Source organism: Dipteris shenzhenensis, chromosome 33 (genome assembly GCF_047967505.1).
Source record: "Dipteris shenzhenensis isolate YYH24624 ecotype China chromosome 33, Dip_SZ_1.0, whole genome shotgun sequence".
In the NCBI taxonomy this organism is placed as follows: Eukaryota; Viridiplantae; Streptophyta; class Polypodiopsida; order Gleicheniales; family Dipteridaceae; genus Dipteris; species Dipteris shenzhenensis.
The window spans coordinates 7,012,111-7,020,402 of NC_141628.1; the positions used below are offsets into that span (position 1 = coordinate 7,012,111).

An 8,292-nucleotide genomic window follows, 5' to 3' on the forward strand; every position below is an offset into this window, starting at 1 on the left:
CCAAGGTTACTTTCCCGTCCTTGTTTTCGTCGATCAGTCGAAACAAGGGAAGCAAGTGGTGCCCGGAATCGGCCGTATAGGGGGAAAAAGGAAGACAGTCAGTTTCGTGTAGATGAGAGCACGCATGCCTCTTTTGCGATGGCGTCATGTTATGGGCACTCGGAGGCGAGAGAACGGAGTCGTAATGCCACAAGCTTTGAAAGCAGTCCTCGAACTCAGAGTGGGCGAATCCAGAAGGGGAAGAAGGGGGAGCGAGGCGGGGGGTAAATATAAGGGAGGCGTACTCCATGAAGGAGGTTTGAGGCAAAAACGAAGAAAACGAATATCAGAGGAATTGAGGAATCAACAGATGAGAGGAAGGAAATGCAGAGGCGTTATGTGGATTGAAACAGCCAGCGGGAAGGGGTTAAAGAGGATGCTGAGGGGCGTGGACGAGATCGTTGAGCAGTTGAGGCAAATAAGAATATAAAGAGGAGTTGAGGCAGACTCCAGAGGCGTTGTGGATTGAAGCAGGCAGCGGGAAGACGTTAAATAGGGTGCGGTGGCCCGTGTTGGGCCGTTTGGATAATTTCCCAGCATTTCCCACGGAAAGTTCCTTGTGTCCAATTTCAATGCGCTTCCAGAATCACACATGCCACAATTACGTAATCACAACGAGTTCTGACCCGGGCTTCGACATCACATTGCACAATTACGTAATCACAACGAGTTCTGAACCGCGCCTCGACATCAGGACGCGCTCGTATCATGCAACTGGAAAGACGGGTTTGATTGACCTCCAACATTAACGTCCTCGAGAACGTAATCACAACGAGTTCTGACCGGCGCCTCGCCATCAGGATGCGCTCGTATCCTCGAGAACGTTCACGCTCCCATGACGTTGTCGCAACAATAAGGCAGCGCAGTTTCTGAAAAATTCAGTCCTTATTACCCGCAGAGCGGAAAATCGCACATGGTCCCTAGTACCACCAAACCGAAATAGAATTCAATTAGTTGCAAATGGATCCTTAAGCCCTTATGACATGTGGGAAAGGGAAAAATGAAAAGTCAATTCCCCATAATGAATATCATATTGTTTGGTGGAAACCTCTAGTAGCTTCACTAATTCCTTTTTCCCACAAATCCCCTGAGCTCAAGAGCTCCTTGGTTTTTTTGGGGGAAAATGGGGAAAAAGGTGGGGGACCACATGTTAAAGTTCCCATTTCTCACAAAACTCGCACCATGTCATAAGGCCTTTAGACTAATATTGCTTGCTCAATGGCTCCAAGCATTGACCTGGCTCCATGCATTCTCATGGCAATAAACATTTTCAATGAGCTATATGAGCAAAGCTTAACAGCTACATTGTAGAAGATCACCAACATAAGATTGCACTCAGATATATTCCATAAGATGTCCAAATATATATGATCATTGCACTCATATACATTACAGTCACATAAATCCAATGTTGCATGCTTTGTTGAACATAAAAAGCATAAGATAAGATGCAATGTTACGTAAAGACATAGCATTCAAAACATAACTGAAATGCAATCTCATGTTCTTTCTTAAAAATAAAAAGCATAAGCTAAATGCAATGGTATAAAAAGACTTAGCCTAAAAAACAAGTAAGAGAATGCAATGTAATGTTCTTTCTCAAGCATAAAGAACACAAGCTGAATGCAATGTTATGTATATAGTTTGCAAGGAAAGCATAACTAGGATACAATGTCTTGTTCTTTGCTTAACTTAAAAACCATGTTCAATGTTGCTTATATTAACTTAAGATTTTCATGTAATGACTTAGCATTAAGAAACATATGATGCAAATGCAATGTTCTCGAACCAATGCAATGTCAATGTTCTGTCTTAAACATAAAAAGCATAAGTTGAATGCAATGGTAGGTAAAGACTTTGCATAAAACCCAATAATAACAATGCAATGTAATGCTTGATCTCAAACATGAAAAACGTAAGCTGAATGCAATGTCATGTACATAATTTGTAGAGAAATCATAACTGAAATGAAAAGGCTTTGAATAACATCTTAACATTTACATTCATTACATGAGATGTTTTAAACATAACCTCACATTCATATATAAGGGCAATCACCTTGAAAGGTATTAAAGAATTATTGCTAGCACAGAAAGCATAGAACTGCAAGGTATGACACTGATAAAGCCACTTATAAGTACTATCCCTTTTAAAGAGAAAGTCCACAACCCTTAACTTGCATATGAGCAATAAAGATTGTTTCAAAATTTTGTGACAATTCCAAGTCCCACTTTTATTGAAAATCACAAATTTTTATACAATAAAATCCATAATTTAGTTGCTTTTATACATAGATTTCTTCATCTATGGTGGGAAGGTTCAGTAGCGCAGCTCTTGATGGGAATACATTTGTCAGCAAGCTGGCACAGTCAAGTTTTTGATAAGTTTTTGCGTTGATCTATTCTTTCGGAGACTACTTGATTGAATATTTGGGAGTTTTTATATGACATAATTCTTCATTTAAGGGCTTTTAAATGATAATTTGGACCTCAACCACTATATTAAGAGACAATGTGCATGCACACTCATGCACTCTATCATCAAGACCAACATTCCATATGATCTTTTCAAGGAAAGAGATTCAAATGTCTAAATTTCATTACGCATAAATATAAATTTGTTTGGACAATAGATTATTTCATTGACAACAATGTCTCTACAAATACATGCAAATGCCTCTTGGGTCAATGTTTGCTTCACTGTAGCCATTCTTAGGGCCATTTTGGGGCCGCGACGTGACACCCTCTTGGGTGAGATGTTGAGTTTTTACGCGGACCTGCGCTCTCGTTGAAAATATTTTAATGTCATGATGCCGTACCAACATAATATAATGAGACACATATTTATTCTGAACACCATAGAGCTCGACACATGACAACTCTACACTACATTGTGCATCTCTGCACTGCTTCGTGCAGCACAGTTTTTGACCTAACTACCTGTAATCGTGCAATCTTTTATCGTGTAGCTTTGCCACCTGTCACCAGGCAATGCGCCCATGTAGATCATGGAAATTTAAGGTTGGCTTAAAGAGACCACCAAGTTGGTTCTTGGTGTAATAATGAGACACAATCTATCATTTTGACCTTTGCCACTTGTCACCAAGCAGCGTGCCCATGCACATGAGGAAAATACAAGGTTGGCTCGGAGTGACCACCGCGTTGGTTCTTGGAGTTATGAAGTTACCTATTTTTACTTATTTTAGAAGGAGATCTATGATGACCACCATGTTGGCAAACAAAAGGAGGACTATGACAACCAATGCGATGGTTCTTGGAGTTATATATTAGTGCAACCAAGGAAATTGCAATTGATGATATGGCCCTTGAGGGTCCCCTTTAGGGGCAAGGGCCATATTGACATGCCATATCTGTCCAATGGCATCTTGTTTATTATATAATGCATTTCGATATGGCCCTTGCGCTTAGAGGGGACCCCTCAAGGGCTATATTATCAATTGAATTTTTTTAAAGTTTAACTATATTCTTCTATATGTATCTCCATGAAACCATCGTGCTGGGTTGTTGGACCTATTTTAGCGCCATTTTGGTCCTAAACCAAGGAAAATGTAGTCCTACTCTATTGGTATTTTAGTCCATGTTGCAATAAATCCTAAATGAGGGTAGAAGTATTCTGAGCCACTGCGGTGACTGGAGACCCAGTGGTGCCATCCAGATAATCATCTACAATTCATTGAGTAAAAATTTAGCAAAAGAGATTATAGCTACATCCAATAAGGTTATATAAAAATTAAAAACACTTTATACTAAGAGCAAAAATTGAATAGAAGATCTTACATTTATAAAAACTCAGCAATTGCTGAGAGCCTTAGAGGCCAAAAGATTACATCTAGCGACCATAACTACTCAGCCATTGCTGCGTGGTTTATATAAAAATTAATGACAGTTTATATTGAGAGCCTCAAATTGAACAAAAAAGATAACATTTGTTAAAACTCAGCAATTGGTGATAGCCTTAGGGACCAAAAGATTACATCGAGCCAAAAGATCGCTGAGAGACTTGAAGGCCAAAAGATTATAAGTCATCAACACAATCATGAGGAGAACCATGTTCAAAATCAATAGGCATCTCAACATAAATATCAACACTATCATCAGAATCATGTGTGTGTGCAGGATGCAAATCAAGATTTCCAACACATTGTTGTGCAGATGGAATAGTAGTGATGGCATTAGATGAAGGAGCAGTAATTACATCAGAAGTAGAATCATTATCAAATAGAAAAGGAAAGCCAGTAATCAAGGACTCAGTATCCTTAGCATCCTTGGTAGACCATGTCCCCCCCATTAATGAATATGGCATCATAACTTTATCACCTTCTTAGAAGAGGGATCATAGAATTTATAACCTTTAAAATTAGGAGAATATTTGATGAATATGAGCTTCAAGCTAGGAGGATCTAGCTTTTTCCGTGTCCCTTTTGGTACATGAATATAAGCAATGCAACCAAAAGCTTAAAAATGTGATACAAAAGGAGTCTGACCTGTGCAAGCTATGATTGGTATCTTACTGGAAGATGCTTTTGCACAAAGATGGTTGTCAGAATGCTTCTGGCCAAAAGCTCCAAGATAATCCAAAATGAAGGCTCGAGCATACATGGCTTAGCATCAAAAGAAGTGCGATTCTTACGCTCTGCAACACCATTTTGTTCAGGATAGTATGGAACAGAATATTCATGATGAATACCACACTCAATGCAATAATCATAAAAAAGATTAGAAATATATTCTCCACTGTCGTCACTACGAAGGGTCTTGATACGAAAACCAGTATGAAGTTCTGTAGTTTTATATTGCTTGAATATTGATAAGGCCTCTGACTTATGTCACAAGAGAAATACAATTATATATCTTGAAAAATCATCAATGAAAGTGATGAAATACCTATAGAAAGACCTAGATCAATGAAAAGGTCCACCCAAGAGCACAATATTCACAGAGTCCCATGTGAGGACATCCAGATCACTAGGGCCTGTAACCACATTGGCAATATCATCATCTTAGGAAAGTTCAAAGAGGTTACCATGCCGAGGAGCAACTGCTATAGTATGTCCATCTTTTTCAATCTGACACTGTGTGTGGTCAAAGCCAATAAAGAGACCGAGATCAACAAGTTGTGCAACCGAAAGAATATTTCTCTAGTGATCTGGAACATGGAGAACACCTCACAAGACTCTTGTTGAAGAAAGAGTGCGAAGATATAAATCACCAATACCCATGACTTGACAAGTAGTGTCATGAGCAAGAAAAACTAAGTTCTTGTGAGGAAAAGCATAATAGTTATGTAGCCTTTGAGATTGATCATATGTCATATTACCAGTAGCACCAGAATCAACAATAAAAGTGGAACCATCTCAAACATGAAGTATCCTCTTTGGAGAGACATCAGAACAGATATGATTTTCCTCTTGATGTGTATGGGCATTGAAGGAGTATGTTGAGCAGCATATGCTTGATTACGTTCGGATCATAATGCCTCTTGTAAAACTGAAAGGATGGATGATTTCCACCACTTGATAATCACAATATATAGCTCTAATAACTATTTCGTATAGTATATCCCTCTTGACCATTTCTTCTCCCTTGCACTCTTCCTGCAACTTCTATCCCCTCTCATAATGGATCCCTCTAGACACACTAAGCTCCAAAATGTGTTTGCACAGTTTGAAATCTCCTCACATAATCTTTCCTCCCCCCTTGCACCGTTCGACAACCCCTCACACAATCTTTCCTCCCCCTCTCTGTAGCACATTGCGAGAGCATCTCCTCTCGTGATCTTGAGATCGAGACATCTGGGAGCTGCTCACTTGCTCTTCAAAATTGCAATTTGGATGCTCTTATCAGCAACTTCACCAGGTTGGTACAGGCGATAAACGTGAAGGAGGGACAAATAGTTTGTCAAGATCATAAGATTACCATCATTGAAAGTGTGATTGAAAATGCGCTAGGCATTCTTGGAGGCAATTTGCAAGAACACTTCTTCAAGAAGTAGTGGAAGAGACAAGATATTCTAGATGTATACCCCAACGGTCGGATTAGTAAAGATGGTGGAGTCAAGCTTTCTAGCTTGCTAATAGACCTCCAAGATGTGCTTAAGAACACAATGCACTTCTTTTCTGACATGAGAGGAACTATGAAGTTCTAGTAGGCTCAAGCAGGAATAGAGCAACTGAAAGGATGTGATGTCTCTTTCTCAAGGGCGATCTCCAAAAGTGTGATAACCAACTTGAAGAATTATGTAGATGGCAAATCCAAATTGCCATCTCCATCTGCTAGGTTGCAATATACCTGATGACATCTACCCTCAAAGGGATTTTTGAGCAATAAGATAAGAAGATGTCTCAAAAGGTGACTTTTCTACAAGAGAAAGCCACCACTGTAGCAAAGGCAGTGTAACTTGAGAAAATTCTTAGGGATGGTGCATAAGCCAAGGTAGAGGAGGCAGAAGTGAGGGCCTTGTCGGCACAAAAGCGAGCTGAGGCCACTCCAAAAATGGTCGACGTGGAAACTCAATAAGAGAACAAACAGAGAAGCACATCAAGGAGCTCCATGATAGGCTTGAAGATGTTAGAACCGATGGGGACATCATGGAGAAGGAGCTAGCAGCAGCGATGCAATAGCACCTTGAAGATTAGAGAGCCAAAAACGATGGTCTTTATAAACGGCTCTGCAACATGCAAAATGCATTGAACATTGAAAAATACCAGATGATGGAGGAACTGAAAAGGGAGAATGCAAAAACCAGAGCAATGATGCACGAGTTGCAAGAGACATTCAAGGATAGGAAGAATGAGACAGAGAGCAGTCACGGTGGAGAAGACAATGAGGTAGCTCTCCAGGCTAGGAAGGATGTAGAGAGAAGCCACGATGGAGCAGGTTGCAGCAACCACAGTGGGGGTTGTTATCTAAAAACACTTTTGAAAGTTCAAAGATTAGGACCTTGCAACAAGATTATGATAGAAATTTAAGCAGCTTTAAGAGATGCTTAGGGAATCAGATGAAGCTATTGCATGGAGTGAGCAAAGAGTGGAGGCGATGAAGGAGAACATCCACAGGCTTGGGATGAGGGAGGAAGGAATCAAGAAGCAACTTCTTCATGCCTAGGTCATGGACAGATCAAATGTGCCTGCCTGCTACAACTATCTATGACAAGAAAGTAGATGTTGCAGCTCAATTTGCCATTTGGGAAAAAATTGCAAAAGACATGGAACTGGAATTAAAGAAGCCCAAGCTCATCGCGCTTGACTGAAAAGAAAAGGAGTCTGAAGGGAGGAACTAGTCCCCTTCATTAAAGGGTCAAGAAAGATCTTTAAAGGAGGAACTAGCCTCCTTCATTAAAGGAGCAAGAAGAGTTATGCATGCAACCAGGGAGCTCAAAGCAAGGAAAGAGGAAGCAACATGAAGGGAGGGTCCAGACCCCTGAAGGGAGGAACTAGCCCAAGCTAGGAGGGAGCTAAAAAAGGAGAGCTGATCAAAGCAATGTGGAACCATACCCTGAAGGGAGAAACCGGCCCCCTTTAGGAAATGAGCAAGGAGGCCCGAGCCTGTAATCAAGGAGCTAAATTAAAGGCTACTTGATCAAAGAAATATGGAACCAACCCCCTGAAGGAAAGGAGTCTTAGAGATGTAATCTGTATAATTTGTATGCAATCTATTGAAATATAAATATTCTCCAAAGTTTACTTAGGCAATGTATCTATTTTCTTCTATTATTACTAAGATATTAATTTAACTACCACCAGTGTGGTGGTGATTGCACATTAGGATATTAACTGCCACTAGCGCAGGTTCGTTTCCATTATTACTAGGATATTAACTTAACTACCACCATTGCGGTGGTTGGTCACTAGAGCACTGGTTAGTTGCATACTAGGATATTAATTGCCACCAGTGTGGTGGTTTACTTCTATTATCATTATTACAAGATTAATGGCATACAATTCATTCATTTAAAGACATTGTATTTGTGGATTAGTTATGGGATCTCATATTTCTCAATGTAAGTGCAGCTCTGTTAAGATATATATATTTACATATAATAATATATGCATATGTATATATGTGCAATATTAAAATATTTCCAAAGTTATTGAAGTGATGTTTTCTCATTTATGTGACTAGATAGTGTCATTTGATAGGCCAAGGAGGATAATGTGAGACAAAAGATTTCGATTAAACTGAGTTGATCTTTGCATATCTTTGCTAGAGTTCCAACACATTGACAGAGAAGATT

The 8,292-nt window shown here is 39.7% G+C and overlaps 1 pseudogene; it reads right to left on the reverse strand.

Annotated features, from left to right (window-relative positions):
* LOC147879604 (calmodulin-like protein 3 pseudogene) overlaps positions 1 to 372 on the reverse strand; it is a 1,280-nt pseudogene extending 908 nt beyond the window's left edge.
* Between the last annotated feature and the right edge of the window lie 7,920 nt (positions 373 to 8,292).